The sequence below is a fragment of the Rhinopithecus roxellana genome, chromosome 8, assembly GCF_007565055.1.
Source record: "Rhinopithecus roxellana isolate Shanxi Qingling chromosome 8, ASM756505v1, whole genome shotgun sequence".
Taxonomy (NCBI): Eukaryota; Metazoa; Chordata; class Mammalia; order Primates; family Cercopithecidae; genus Rhinopithecus; species Rhinopithecus roxellana.
The window spans coordinates 132,828,143-132,841,262 of record NC_044556.1 but is presented as its reverse complement, the minus strand read 5'-3'; the positions used below and the strand labels follow the sequence as shown (position 1 = coordinate 132,841,262).

Below are 13,120 nucleotides of genomic sequence, written 5' to 3'. Positions count from 1 at the left end.
CATGGATCTGCATCCTGGCTCTACCACTTACCAGGTAGGTGACCTTGAGCCCATTAAGTAACCTCTTTCTGCTTCAGTTTCCGCTTCTGTAAATGAGGATAATACTAATTATATTTCATAGGGTTGAAAGAATTAAATTAACTAATTCATGTAAAGTAATTAACAACGTTAGACACATAGTGAGTACGTGTTCAGTGCCCTCCATGAAGTCTTGCCTGATGTGTATAGGACAGCAGAAAATACTATCATGCCCTTACCAGCATCATCTTCCCAGTTATCTTTGCTCTGCTGGTGCCTCCTTTCCAACTCTCACTACTCTTGTCTATTTAGGGACTAAGTCATTTCAATTATTATCTTCTTCCTCTGCTATTCCTCCTTTCCTCCTTATGACTTTATAATTTGCCCCTTTGTTACCTCTTATCTAGACAAATAGGCAAAACCCCAGGTCCACAGGGCCCAAGAAGGTTCAAGTGATAAGAGTCCTGAGAGCTTGAGTCAGCATTAAACATCTCCTAAATCCAACACTACTAGGCTGTTCAGGCTAAATAAAACTCCATAGTCTTGTGCTTTTGCCTGCATTTATTTCACACTAAGGACAGTAACACTGATGTTCTTAGATTCATCAGAAGCTGAAATTGGCAGTTTTATATGAGTCTTTGATGGAAAGAAATAAAACTAATTACCACAAATGTAGTTTGATTAGTTCAAAAATTCAAAACACAGGGTCCGTGGGAGTGTAGGATAGGGATTAGGAATCACTGTCCTAATCCCTTTTCTCTTCTCCTTCAATCCACACCAGTTGTCAGGTTAATCTTCCAGTGAAACCAGCATTTCTGGTCTTGTCTTTGTCCTGTTCAGAAAATGCCAGTAGGCTAAAGACCCAACTCCCTGGGGTCTGGGTCTCTATTCAAATCTTCACGCCTGCACTGCACTTGCTCAGCGTTCTGTTTGCTGTTCCTTCTACCTACCTTTCACTGTCTGTCTGCTTGCCTTTGTTCCTGTGGTTCTCTCACTTCAATCTTTTCAGTCTGACCAGCTTTTAAAGCTCACTTTATCCATTCCAGCAGGTATAGCTTAAAAACAAAAACAAACAAACAAAAACAAAACAAAAAAACCCCTCATTTTAAAAGCCAGGGGACTCCCTGATACCCGAGCCGAAAATAATTTCTTAAACCTCAGAATTCCCCCAAATGCTGGCTTTTCATTAAAGACCTTACATCGGAGTTATTAAGCAGGGTGGTTTTGGCTCCTCTCCTAGACTGTCTGCCATCTGGGGGCAATGACAGCTTTGAAAATTTCTTTGCACAGAGCAACACACTAAATAAGTAAAAATTTGCTGCCTTTGCAAACTGTGAAATGCCTACAAGAAGAAATGGGATAAAAACGACTTTGGCCAGTGTGAGGGCTCACTCCTGTAATCCCAGCAATTTGGGAGGCTGGGGTGGGCAGACCACCTGAGGTCAGGAGTTTGAGACCAGCCTGGCCAACATGGCCAAACCCTGTCTCTACTAAAACTACAAAATTAGCTGGGCGTGGTGGTGCACGCCTGTAGTCCCAGTTACTCAGGAGGCTGAAGCAGGAGAATCGCATGAACCCGGGAGGTGGAGGTTGCAGTGAGCCGAGATCCCGCCACTGCACTCCAGCCTGGGCGACAAGAGTGAGACTCTGTCTTAAAACAACAAAAGCAAAAACAAAAAAAAAAGTCTTTAACAGAGAATATTTTTAAGATTCAAGTTTTTAATAAACTTGGGAATGTTATACTTTGAAGCGTAACAGAGAATTACCAATATTTTTAAGATTCAAGTTTTAGATAAACTTGGGAATGTTATGCTTTGAAGTTTTCAGAGCTAGTAGCTAAAGAGAATGGCTCAAATGTTCTCCAGCCTAAGGCTTAATGTGAATTTAGAATATTATTATTGAAATATTGGGAGGGTGTATTACTCTTGAAATCTTATACCTCCATCCACAGATAAGAACACTTAGTGCAAAGAATTAAAGCTGCCTAAGTCAAAGTTTTTTAAATGGCAAAGTTGTTGTTTTTTCAAGAGACAGAAAGTAGGGGTAGAATGTACCTCCCGGCAGAGAATATCTTAAGCGACAGGTACTCGGAGAAGAGGAAATACAAATAGGGATTTTTTAAAAAGCAGAAAACCATCAATTTCTCCTAAAGTGAAGGGGGGATGTATCAGATTTAACTTTAAGCTCCCTTCCGCTCAATTGCTAACTCTATTTTTGAGGAAAGGACCTTCGGATACCCGGCAGATACGCTGTCTGCAAACAATCCGGGGGAGTGGGTCCTTCTGCCCTGGTCTATCCCGACACTTCTCGCATTCACACCTTTCCCAGCTCCGTTTCCTAGCGTATCTGCCTTCCCCCTTTCCTCCGAGTCCGTCACCGTCTCACCCACCCGCAAGTCAGGCCCCAGCGCCCCTCCACCGGAACGCCCAGGTCGTCTGGCCGTCTGCCTCCGTCGGGCCTCGCCCGCGCAGTCGCGGGCCGCACCCCCCACCAGGCCTCCGCTCCGTCAGTGCCGCCGCTCCGCCTGGCAGCAGCCGCCGCGCTTTATATCCGCTGCCGCCCGTCCCGGGCCCACGTGCCGCCACGCCGGGGAGCCTGGGGGTTGTAGTTCTGCGCCGCCGCCCGCGAGGCACGCCCGGAACCGTCGGCCCCGAAGCCCCAAAACCCCGAAACGTTTTGCACACCTGGAGTCTGCTCTTCCCCGGTGTCACCTGAACAACGTGGGCTGAAGTGACTCCGGCGCAGCGCCCCCGCTCCCCGAGGATCGGGAGCATCCGAACTGGCAGCCGGGTGCCCGAGAGCACGCCGCTCACCCGCGCCACGCTGAGTGCAAACGTCTCCCTGTCTCGTCTGCAGGCCAGTCCTTCCTGCGTGCGGACACCTCCTGGGCTCCGCTGCGTCTTAATTTTCCTTCTTTTGCGCAGGGCTTTGCAATCCCCGCTATCTCGTGGTTCTGCGTTGTGAGGTTTGGGCTGCTGTTTCCGAGGCGTGCGGACACACCCCAACTGCCCATGGGCGTTCAGCTCTCTTCCGGCTGACGCCGCTGCACCAGCCCTGCAGACTCGGGTGTTAAGGATTGATGAGCGAATTTTAAAGTGAATTATCTACTCATTCAGGAGCTTTTCTGGCTTCTTTTGGAGAATATCTGAAAGAGTTTTGAAAGGGAAAAGTATTTTTAACCCAACCGCCTCTACTTTCAGGAATATCAGGAGTCTGTTATTCTAGGATCATGTACTGTGTTAATAAACCAGGAACAGAGCCAGAGACAAGTCCTCAGTCTTCTCTTGCTGATGTGATTCCACCTCAGTTTTCCGTAAAAGGCGATGGCTGATGCTTATTATTACATTTAGAGAAACTAAATTGTTAAAAGGGCTTTCCAATTTGCAAAGTGCTTTTAAATGTATTCTAATAGTTCTTGCATGGCACAGAGCACCAGAGATAATAGCTAATAAGTACTGTGTTCAGTGCTTACTCAGCCTGCACCATTCTAGCCGTTTTAAAATTTAATTCCTAAAATAACCCCTTTGGTGGGTCATGTTTTATAAATGTATATGTTACAGATGAGCAAGGATCATTCCATGTTACAGATCAGAAACAGGTTTAAAGAGTTGAAGTAATTTGCCAAAGGCCATAGAGCTGGTTAAGCTGTGGTTTGATTTCAAGTAGTCCAGAAGCTTGTGCTTTTAACACTATGTTATCCTGCAGGAAAAAAATAAATAAATACAAAAAGGAAAGAAAAAGAAAAACCCTTAGATACATGAAGCAAGTTCTCCAAAGGCTACAGCATGGTTTTTGGTTTTGGTGGTTTTTGTTTGTAATGTTAACAAGTCTTATACCATATCCTAATGATACAATGAAAGTTTTTTTTTTTGTTTTTGGAAAGTCACACTTTAATAAGTGCAAAATAAAGTGTGTCAATACCCAAAAGGTATAGGTCATTAGGCTTAACATTGTCAACCAAGAAACCAATATTCTAAATGCATGAACAAACTACTTTTTTGTATAAATATGGTAGTGCAAAGTAATTCCTTATAATAATTTGTTAGTGTTTGCCAAGAAGCAGATGATAAGATGGGATTAGATGTGTGAGAGACTTATTGGGGGAAGGAGTTGGAGCAGACAGGAACATCCTGCAGACTGATGTAGGGCTGACATCCATGAACGAAAGATGGAAGAAAGGAGCATAGAGTAGGGAGAATCTCACTGCATTCTTAGAGTATCCACTCTGTGCCCTTATGAAACTCAGAGCCTATACTGTGAAGTGTCGGGGAGACATCATACTTTTAAAATATGGTAAATGCAGTGATAGACCTGTACAGAGATATTACAGGAACACTGAGCTCTAATCTGGGCTGAAAGGGGTGGGGTGTATATGTATGTATGTGTGTGTGTGTGTGTGTGTGTGTGTGAGATGAGGCAGGAGGGTCCAGAAACGTCATACTGGGGAAGGTCACAGCCAAGGTAAATATCAGACAATGAGTAGGGCTTAGAAGAAGAGAGACAGCAAAAGGCTCAGTGCTGAACTGCAGGCCTCTAACCCTCTTCTGGCAAGTGGCAGGCTCTGTGAGATTTCTTCTTCTATTATTATTATATAGTATTATTTAATCATCATTACTTTTTGTGCTTTTATTTCTTGCCCCCAGCTCCACTGCAAGGTGTTCGAGTCAGGCATCAGTGTCCTATTCCTTGTTTTTCCCACAGTGCAGGACATAGTGTCTATCCATGTGCAGGCCAAGAGGGTGAAATTTGGAAATATTACTACCATCAACTCTTCTTTGTTTAAAACAAATGTATGTCAGGTTTTGCATCAACTTTTGTTTGCTACAATTCAAATTTGAAATCCACCGGTGCAGGGGAAAGTGCTTGGGAGATACAGTGCAATGAAATTCGTCAGAACAGTCATTTGTTCTATCCTTGGAGCTGGAGGTGATGCCCCCATCACAGGCTCCTGAACTGACTGTGGGTGAGGGGTAGGACCCAGAAAGTTTCCCCTTATCTTCTGGTAAGGATATACTTACCAGAAAAGAGAAAATGGATTTTCAACAGCTGAAACACTGCTAAATTGGGGAACACTTATGAAGGAAGGAGACCTAATTTGGATCTTGAAGTGTTGTTACCCATTGTGGTCTAGCAAAAGGTCTGTCCACGGGTGAGCAAGAGTCTGTTCCATTCACTGTGAAGAACACATAACCAGGTATGAGAGTCACTTCTGGAAATTCTGGCTTGTAGGGGTATGTCAATGGGGCTGATGGAAAAGGTAGGGTTTATTTTTTAATCAGAGTTCAGAGGTCTTCAGAGAAGGGAACAGGCCATGAATAGAAGTTGAACTGATTCCTGGCCCTGGGACAAAAACCCTTGACCTTTAGGGTTTATCTTCTAAGTGTGAGTGCTAACTAGGAGAGGGACATCTCTTGAGAAGGGAAAAGTCCTGTGCATAAGCTTGGTTTTAGAGGACCTTTGGGAACCCAGGAGGGGGCAGCATAGTGCAGCCATGCTCAGCTATCTTTTGGCTTAGCCCTTTAGTGAATGCCTACTGGGTTCTTAAGGAGAAAGAGCTAGAAGAAAAAAAAAATGCATTATATTTGGCGTTCTTAACCTAAGATCTGTGACTCCAGATTTTTAAGTAACAGCTTTATTGAGATATAGTTCACTATGATACAATTCATCTATTTTAAGTGTATAATAGTTCAGTAGTTTTTAGTATATTCACAGAATTGTGCAACCTGTGTCACAATTTTAGAACATTTTCATCACTCCCTCCAAGAAAACCCTAGCCATTAGTAGTCACTCATTTTTCTATTTCCCCTCCCCACCACCAGCTGTAAGCAGCCACTAATCTATTTCTTTCCTTCTTTTTACCTTTTTTTTTGGTTGCCCAGGCTGGAGTGCAATGGTGCCATCTTGGCTCACTGCAACCTCTGGCTCCCAGGTTCAAGCAATTCTCCTGCCTCAGCCTCGTAAGTAGCTGGGATTACAGGCATGTGCCACCATGCCCAGCTAATTTTGTGTTGTTAGTAGAGGTGGGGTTTCTCCATGTTGGTCAGGCTGGTCTCAAACTCCCAACCTCGGATAATCTGCCCGCCTCAACCTCCCAAAGTGCTGGGATTACAGGCGTGAGCCACTGCGCCTGGCTGCCACTAATCTATTTCTATAGATTTGTCTGTCCTGGACATTTCATACAAATGGAATTATATGGGGTGTGTGTGTGTGTGTGTGTGTGTGTTTTGAGACAGGCTCTCGCTTTGTTACCTAGGCTAGAGTGCAGTGGCATGACCACAGCTCACTGTACCTTTGACCTCCCAAGCTCAAGCGATCCTCCCACCTCAACTAAGTAGCTGGAACTACAGGTGTTTGCTGCACCTGGCTAATTTTTTGTTTATTTTTTGTAGATACAGGGTCTCACTATGTTACCCAGGTTGGTCTCAGACACCTGAGCCCAAGCGATTGCCTGCCTTGACCTCCCAAAGTGTGGGATTACAGGCATGAGCCACCTCACCCAGCCGTGCTATGTGGTCTTTTGTGTCTGGCTTCTTTCATTTAGCATACATAACATTTTCAAGATTCATTCATATTGTGGAATGAGTCAGGATTTCATTCCTTTTTATGTCCATTGTATGGCTATACCACATTTTATTTATCTTTTCCATTAAAAAGCTATACTACATTTTATTTACCCATCAGTTGATGGACATTTGAATTGTTTCCACTCTTTGGCTGTTATGAATAATGCTGCTATTGTGACTACAGATTTTAAGCCTCCTGGAATTTTGTGGCGTTCTTTATTTCTGTGGAGTTAGTTTATAGCATCTGGCCTCTGTTCAGTTCCTCAGAAGCCCCAAGTCCTTACCAAGATCAGGGCTTTGACATGTGACAAGGATGCTTTTCATCTGACTGACTTCTACTCAGATGCAACCTTCCTAAGAGGGACCTCACTCAGATCTTCCCAATGTAGGTGACAACCTCTCCTCATAACACCCAGTGCTTTCCCTTCTGATCACAACTTCTTGGTGCGGATGTGGTCTGTCTGTTCTGTTTCATGTGACACATACAGTGCCTATACTGCATAAATGGTTGAAATAGTATGGCATACAGAATGGGTGTTGATAACTGAGAGCTATGTGCTGGCTCTGTGGCCTGAACATAGACTTTATCACTGATGGGAGCAGGGTGCCTCCCTGTTGACTAGGGTTAAGGCAACAGTGGGAACCCTCTTGGCCAAGAGGGCTGGTGTCACACAGAGAGTAAGGACTGGACAAAGAGGACCGTAATGCCTCTTTGTGACCAAGCAGGATGGATTCCTGGCATAGATTATATCTGGGGAACATTGTCTTGTTTTGTGTCTTGCTGAGTTTGTGACTTCCTTGTCCTGAATCGTATCTCTAGGCCAATGTGGCCAGTGGGTTACATACACTCTTTTGTCACCACCTAAAAATGGAGAAAACTTTTGAAAATATGGGCCTAGTTTGGCCATTAGCAAGGAGAAAACTGAGGGTGCTATGAGTTGTAAACAGAAGAGAAAGTTACGAATATTAATTTTGCCTACAGGGCTTCTTTGACAATATTCAAATAATTACAGAGGCAAAACTTCCTTTTGAAGGATGTGCAACCTGTTTTAGCTATTGCCTACAAGGACATTAGACCTTTGGGAAGCACAAAAGTGAGTTACATTCTGCTTGTGACAGTATTGTAAAAGGTTCCCCGGAGATCTTAAAGAGTAATGAGCATGTTTTCTAAAAACATTCCAAAGCTCAGCAGCTACTTATATTATGAATAAGGTAAAAATCCACCACTAGGTGACAGTCTATCAGCAGAAATTGCTCCTTTATGACTTTTTCTAGACTGAAAATTTCTGGGGACATCAGGGAATAACAAAAGTATTCGATAATAGTTTTCTGCTCCCATTCTCTGTCCTCCTCCTATGCAGTTTACACCCTCAATTTTAAATGTTCTTCTTCAATCTCTGCCTCTCTCTCATTTATATTAAAATAATGAAAATATGTTGTATAGAAACATAGAAATGAGACATGGAAAATTAACACTCCTGCCTCCTGTCACTTACTGGTTTTGTTTTTGTGTTTGTTTTTGACGTAGTCTCGCTGTGTCACCAGGCTGGAGTGCAGTGGCGTGATCTCAGCTCACTGCAACCTCCGCCTCCTGGGTTCAAGCGATTCCCCTGCCTCAGCCTCCCAAGTAACTGGGACTACAGGAGTGCACCACCGCCATGCCCGGCTAATTTTGTGTGTGTGTGTGTGTGTGTGTGTTTTAGTAGAGATGGGATTTCACCATGTTGGCCAAGATGGTCTCAATCTCCTGACCTCGTGATCCATCCGCCTCGGCCTCCCAAGGTGCTGGGATTATAGGCGTGAGCCACCGCGCCCACCTGGTTCTTTGGGTTTTTAAAATAAACATACCTGTTAGAAGAGTACATCTAGTGCTCTTGGCTTTCCAATATGTAGAATATACTTTAAAATCTTGTTCAAGTTTAGTTTATAAGTATTTTCTCTCTCATGAATAAAACTCTATGTTTCCTTCAGCATTTGAGGTAAAAATGGGACAATTAGGAGAAACAAATTTTAGGTGTTTAGTCTCTTTTGAATGAAGGAAAAACTCCCTGGAAAAAGTTCAGAGTGTGAAATTTGAAATTTAACTTGGTGCCACCCGAGGCTGGTTTGATTCTCGGTAACTGCTGTATTTAGGTACTAAGAGTCAGGGCCCTAGGAAGCTTAGATCCCTCCTGGGCAAATGTGACTGATTTTGTCCCTCCTTTTTCCTTCTGCCTAAGCCTGCAGGGTGCTGTTAGCCTGGACTAGCGCACTCAGATTCCATCTTTCAGAGTGGTTTCTGCAGTCGCCTGGGTCACTGGCGCCTAATGAAAAACTCCCAGAAGTTATTCCAAAGTCTCTTGCGTTACTCCTGTGCTCCATTTCTCAGTTTTAGGTACTCTGTTATCTCTGTAACCTAAATTCTGTTATTTCTGAAAGAAAAATGTACAATGTATATTCATGCATTTAAAGATAGACCAAGTAGGCACAAAAAAAGGCAAAATGTGGAATGCTGTTTATTCAGTTCTTCCATTTGTATGAAAATGGAAACAGGTGTGTGTAGGGATGTGCTTGTATATGTGCACATATTTCTAGAAGGATAGAAGTGATGTTCAAAATATTTAACAACTGGTTCAGCACTGACACAGAGATGGGTGCTGGTTTTAGAGCTCAAGGGATTCTGGAGGTCCCCTAACATCTATGTAATAATGGATCTAGACTCTGGGGGGCAGCACTCCAAGGCCATGCCAGGCAGCCACCAACTGCTTCTCTGGGGAAGGGGGCTGAGGGCAGGAGGGACTTATTTTTCAATGTGCCCTTTAGTACTGTTTGAAAGGTTATTTTTTGTTTGAATCCTATTTATGTGCATGTAGGTAGATTTTCATTTTGTTTAGCTTAGGAGATAAGTCTTAGTTTTAGAATTTGTTTGTGGACATTTCTGTCTAGTTATTTACCTCCAGCCTGTCTCCAGCCTCAAGGCCATTTCCTGTAGTTCCATTTTGCTGAATCCTCCACTGAGAGCTCTCCTTAAGCTTCTTAAGCCCCTCTGTTTGAGGGGAAGAGAAGACCTGGCTGAACTCCCTCTCATAATCTCTCAGTTCTCCCCAACCCCAACACTGGTGTCTGAGTCTCCTTTTATTGCTTATCTTGAGCCTCTTGTCTCTCCACCTACCAGACCTCAATTCCATTATTAACCAGTATAGGCATCACGGCATCACACTGCTTAATCTTGTGATCAGAAAATAAGTGCTTTTGTGTGTGTGTGTGTGTGTGTGTGTTCCCACAACTTTTGTGCATATGGAGAATTAGGTTTCCTATACACACCAGCCCTAATGAGAATAGTTCTTATATTAGTGGTAACACACATAGCTTGAGCCTCCACCTGCCTAATGCGACACACTGCTCCCTTCCACCTTCCCATTATTACTGGGAGGCAGGATATGGTGATCCCTGCAATGTGCTTCCTCTCTTGCCTGTTCTTCCACTTTGAGCTTCTTGTTAACCCCCCCCCCCCGCCGCCACGAGGCCACTGGGGGGCAGTGTCTCGTCGCAGTCAAAGTTGCTTTCTCCCTGGGCCCCAAAGGCCATCAACCGCACTGTTACTAAGTTGTGGAACGAAGCCTCTTCTCTTCCACTTTGCCTCACATTTTTCACTTGGGCCCCCAAAGAACATGACATGTGTTCATTGTCTCACTTGAGCCCCTTCCCTCTCTACCTGCAGGTTCTTTCTCTGTAGCGGTCAGGCATGAGTCTATGGAGCAAGTACAGGGAACCAAAGTCACCCCACCCCCATCCCAAGGCTATCCTTTCCCACTCTCCTTTCTTCACCCTGAGATACCACGAGACCATTTTCCGACAGTCATCTTTGCTTCAGGCTAATCAGCACCTACAGCCAGGTCAACTGCTCCCTTAGATTTATCAGACCAAGTTGACTGTTTGTGGTGGGCACTACTGGCCTCAAGCTGATAGCCTGGCCATGCATATTCTGTTAATGCCTATCTCACTGTGTGGCAATTGTCTGCAGACATGTCTGCTTCCCCCGTTAGACTGTGGCTTCCATGAAAGTGAGCTCCTAACAGTGTGGTGTTCATTTTTGTATCTCCAGCATACAGTCCCCTGCCTGTTACACAGCTGACCTTGGTAAATATTTTTGAAAGAATAAATGAACACAGCCCAATTAGCGAAGATATGTCGAAAGAAGCAGCCCATCTTTGCCAAAAGGAAATTCAGGCAACACATGCAGAGGGAGAGAAGCTCTTCTTGAAGAGCACCCACTTTCTTCTAGAGCAGCCACTCACAGCTCTCTCGACTCCTTGGACCCTCAGGGTTGGGGAAGACCCAGGGTTAGGACAGCACTTTCGGGGGAGGTTTCATTGACCTTGTTTTGAAACAATAACATGTTGAAGAGCCAGGTGACTAGTTACATTTTATTGTGTACCTGCCAGTTGAAAAAAACAAGGTCAAAAACACAAAAGGATAGAACATGGCAAAACATATTGATTAGACAGGGGAAAGCAGATGACACAGAGGGACAGGACATTTTATTTTTATCATTCCAAATTCAGAGAAATATAATTAACTCCATGCTCGGTTCACCTAAGTTTTTATAGCAGAGGTGAACATGACAGATTGAGGCACAAATTTGTTAATGCTGAATATTGGACATTTCTTCTGTTACTATTTACTGGACATAATCTGATGTTATGTGATAGACTGTGATATGCAAATGACTTCAATCAGGAAAAAAGATAACTTGTGTAACTTTATCTGACTTTATTCTCTACACATACTGAGAAACAAACCCATTAATCACAGCCTAGGCAGAAACTCTTCAAGTAGTGTGTGAGACAAACAGAGGTATTAATTATATTTATTATGGTAATAATATACTTAACACTTCCTTCAAGGCATGATAGTTGCAGAAATTGGGAAAAATAAGAACACTCTAGCAGACTTACAGACACTCAGTGGCAGTATCACAAATAATCACAATAATTTCAGAGATGAGGAAGCAGAGAGAGAGGGAGAGAGGTGTTAAACAATTTGTTAAACATCACATAGCTGGTAAGGAGTCTCTCTAATTCCAAAGCATGGCTTCTTTCCTCTACACAGCAGTGCCTCCCCAATTAGAGAATGTTATAGTGTAAAATCACCAGAGGAATAATGTGATTTCCAGTAATTTTTAAAACGATGTTGTCTGGTCACTTGTTCTGGTTTCTCTGTTCTACATAACAGTTATGTACCCCATAAGGATGTTTTGGTCAATAATGGGCTGCATATATGGTGGTGGTCCTGTAAGATTATAATGGACCTGAAAAATCCCCATTGCCTAGTAGCATAGCTTTTGTCACATAGCACAGACCCGTGGGTGTGGTGATGCTGGTGTAAACAAACCTACCACACTGCCAGCCTTATGAAAGTATAGCACATGCATTATGTACAGTACATAATACTTTATAATGATAATACGTGTTCCTTATGTGTTTACTATACTTTTAATTGTTATTTTAGAGGGTACTGCTTCTACTTATATTTTTAAAACTTAACTGTAAAAGCACCTCAGGCAGGTCCTTTGGCAGGTATTCCAGAAGAAGCATTGTCATCATAGGAGGTGACAGGTCCATGTGTGTCATTGCTGCTGAAGACCTTCCAGTGGGACAAGGTGTGGAAGTGGAAGACAGTGATATTGATGATCCTGACCTGTGCAGGTCTAGGCTAAGGTGTGTGTTGGTGACTTTGTTTTTAACAAAAATGTTCAAAAAGTAAAATAAATAAATAAATAAAATACGAAAATGCTTATAGAATAAGGATATAAAGAAAAAATATTTTTGTACGACTACACAATGTTTGTGTTTAAGTGAAGTGTTATTTCAAAAGAGTCAAAAAGTTTTTAAAAATTTAAAAGTTTATAAAGTAAAAAAGTTACAGTTCACCGAGTTTATCATTGAAGAAATCTTTTTCTACAATAATGAAGTACATCCTATGTGTACAATGTTTATAAGGGTCTGCAGTGGTGTGCAGTATTGTTGTAGGCCTTCACGTTCACTCTCCACTCACTCACTGACTGACCCAGAGCAACTTCCAGTCCTACAAGCTTCAGTCATTGTAAGTGCCATATGCAAGTGTACTATTTTAAGTCTTTTGTATTGTCTTTTTACTCTACCTTTTCTATGTTTAGATAAACAAATACCATTGTGTTATAATCACCCACAGTATTCAGTATAGTAGCATGCTGTACAGGTTTGTAGCCCAGGAGCAACAGGCTATACACCATAGAGCCCAGATTTGCAGTAGGCTATAGTGTCTACATTTGTGTAGGCACACTCTATGATGGTCACACAACAATGAAACTGCCTAATGACATGTTTTTCATAATGTATCCCTGTTGTAAGTTATGCATGACTATATACAGAAAAATTTAAGTGGAGAGAACCAAATGACTTACTAGGCAACAAAGCAGGTTGGACAGATGGACAGTAGGTGGAATGACCATGGTGCCTGAATTTTCTATTACTCAGTACCTTATCAATTAATATTTCCTACTCTACCTTCCAGATAAC

The 13,120-nt window shown here is 42.9% G+C and overlaps 1 protein-coding gene and 1 long non-coding RNA gene across 7 annotated transcripts in view; one reads left to right on the top strand and one right to left on the bottom strand.

The window, feature by feature from the left end:
- NPL (N-acetylneuraminate pyruvate lyase) overlaps window positions 1-2,996 on the bottom strand; it is a 39,849-nt gene extending 36,853 nt beyond the window's left edge. For 2 of the 6 annotated variants that reach the window (XM_010368920.2, XM_030935424.1), the window contains exons 1-4: window positions 2,408-2,562; window positions 969-1,073; window positions 684-850; window positions 32-86 (exon numbers count right to left, since the gene is read on the bottom strand). The gene's annotated coding sequence lies outside the window, so the exon portion shown is untranslated. Of the gene's footprint in view, window positions 1-31; window positions 87-683; window positions 851-968; window positions 1,074-2,407; window positions 2,563-2,702 lie in introns of those variants that run through there. The other 4 variants (XM_010368922.2, XM_030935422.1, XM_030935421.1 and 1 more) reach the window with 4 other exon arrangements.
- Window positions 2,997-8,447: 5,451 nt separating this feature from the next.
- Window positions 8,448-13,120, top strand: part of LOC115899244 — a 29,047-nt gene continuing 24,374 nt past the window's right edge. The window contains exon 1 of the long non-coding RNA XR_004058964.1: window positions 8,448-12,280. This is a non-coding gene — a long non-coding RNA (uncharacterized LOC115899244). The remainder of the gene's footprint in view (window positions 12,281-13,120) is intronic.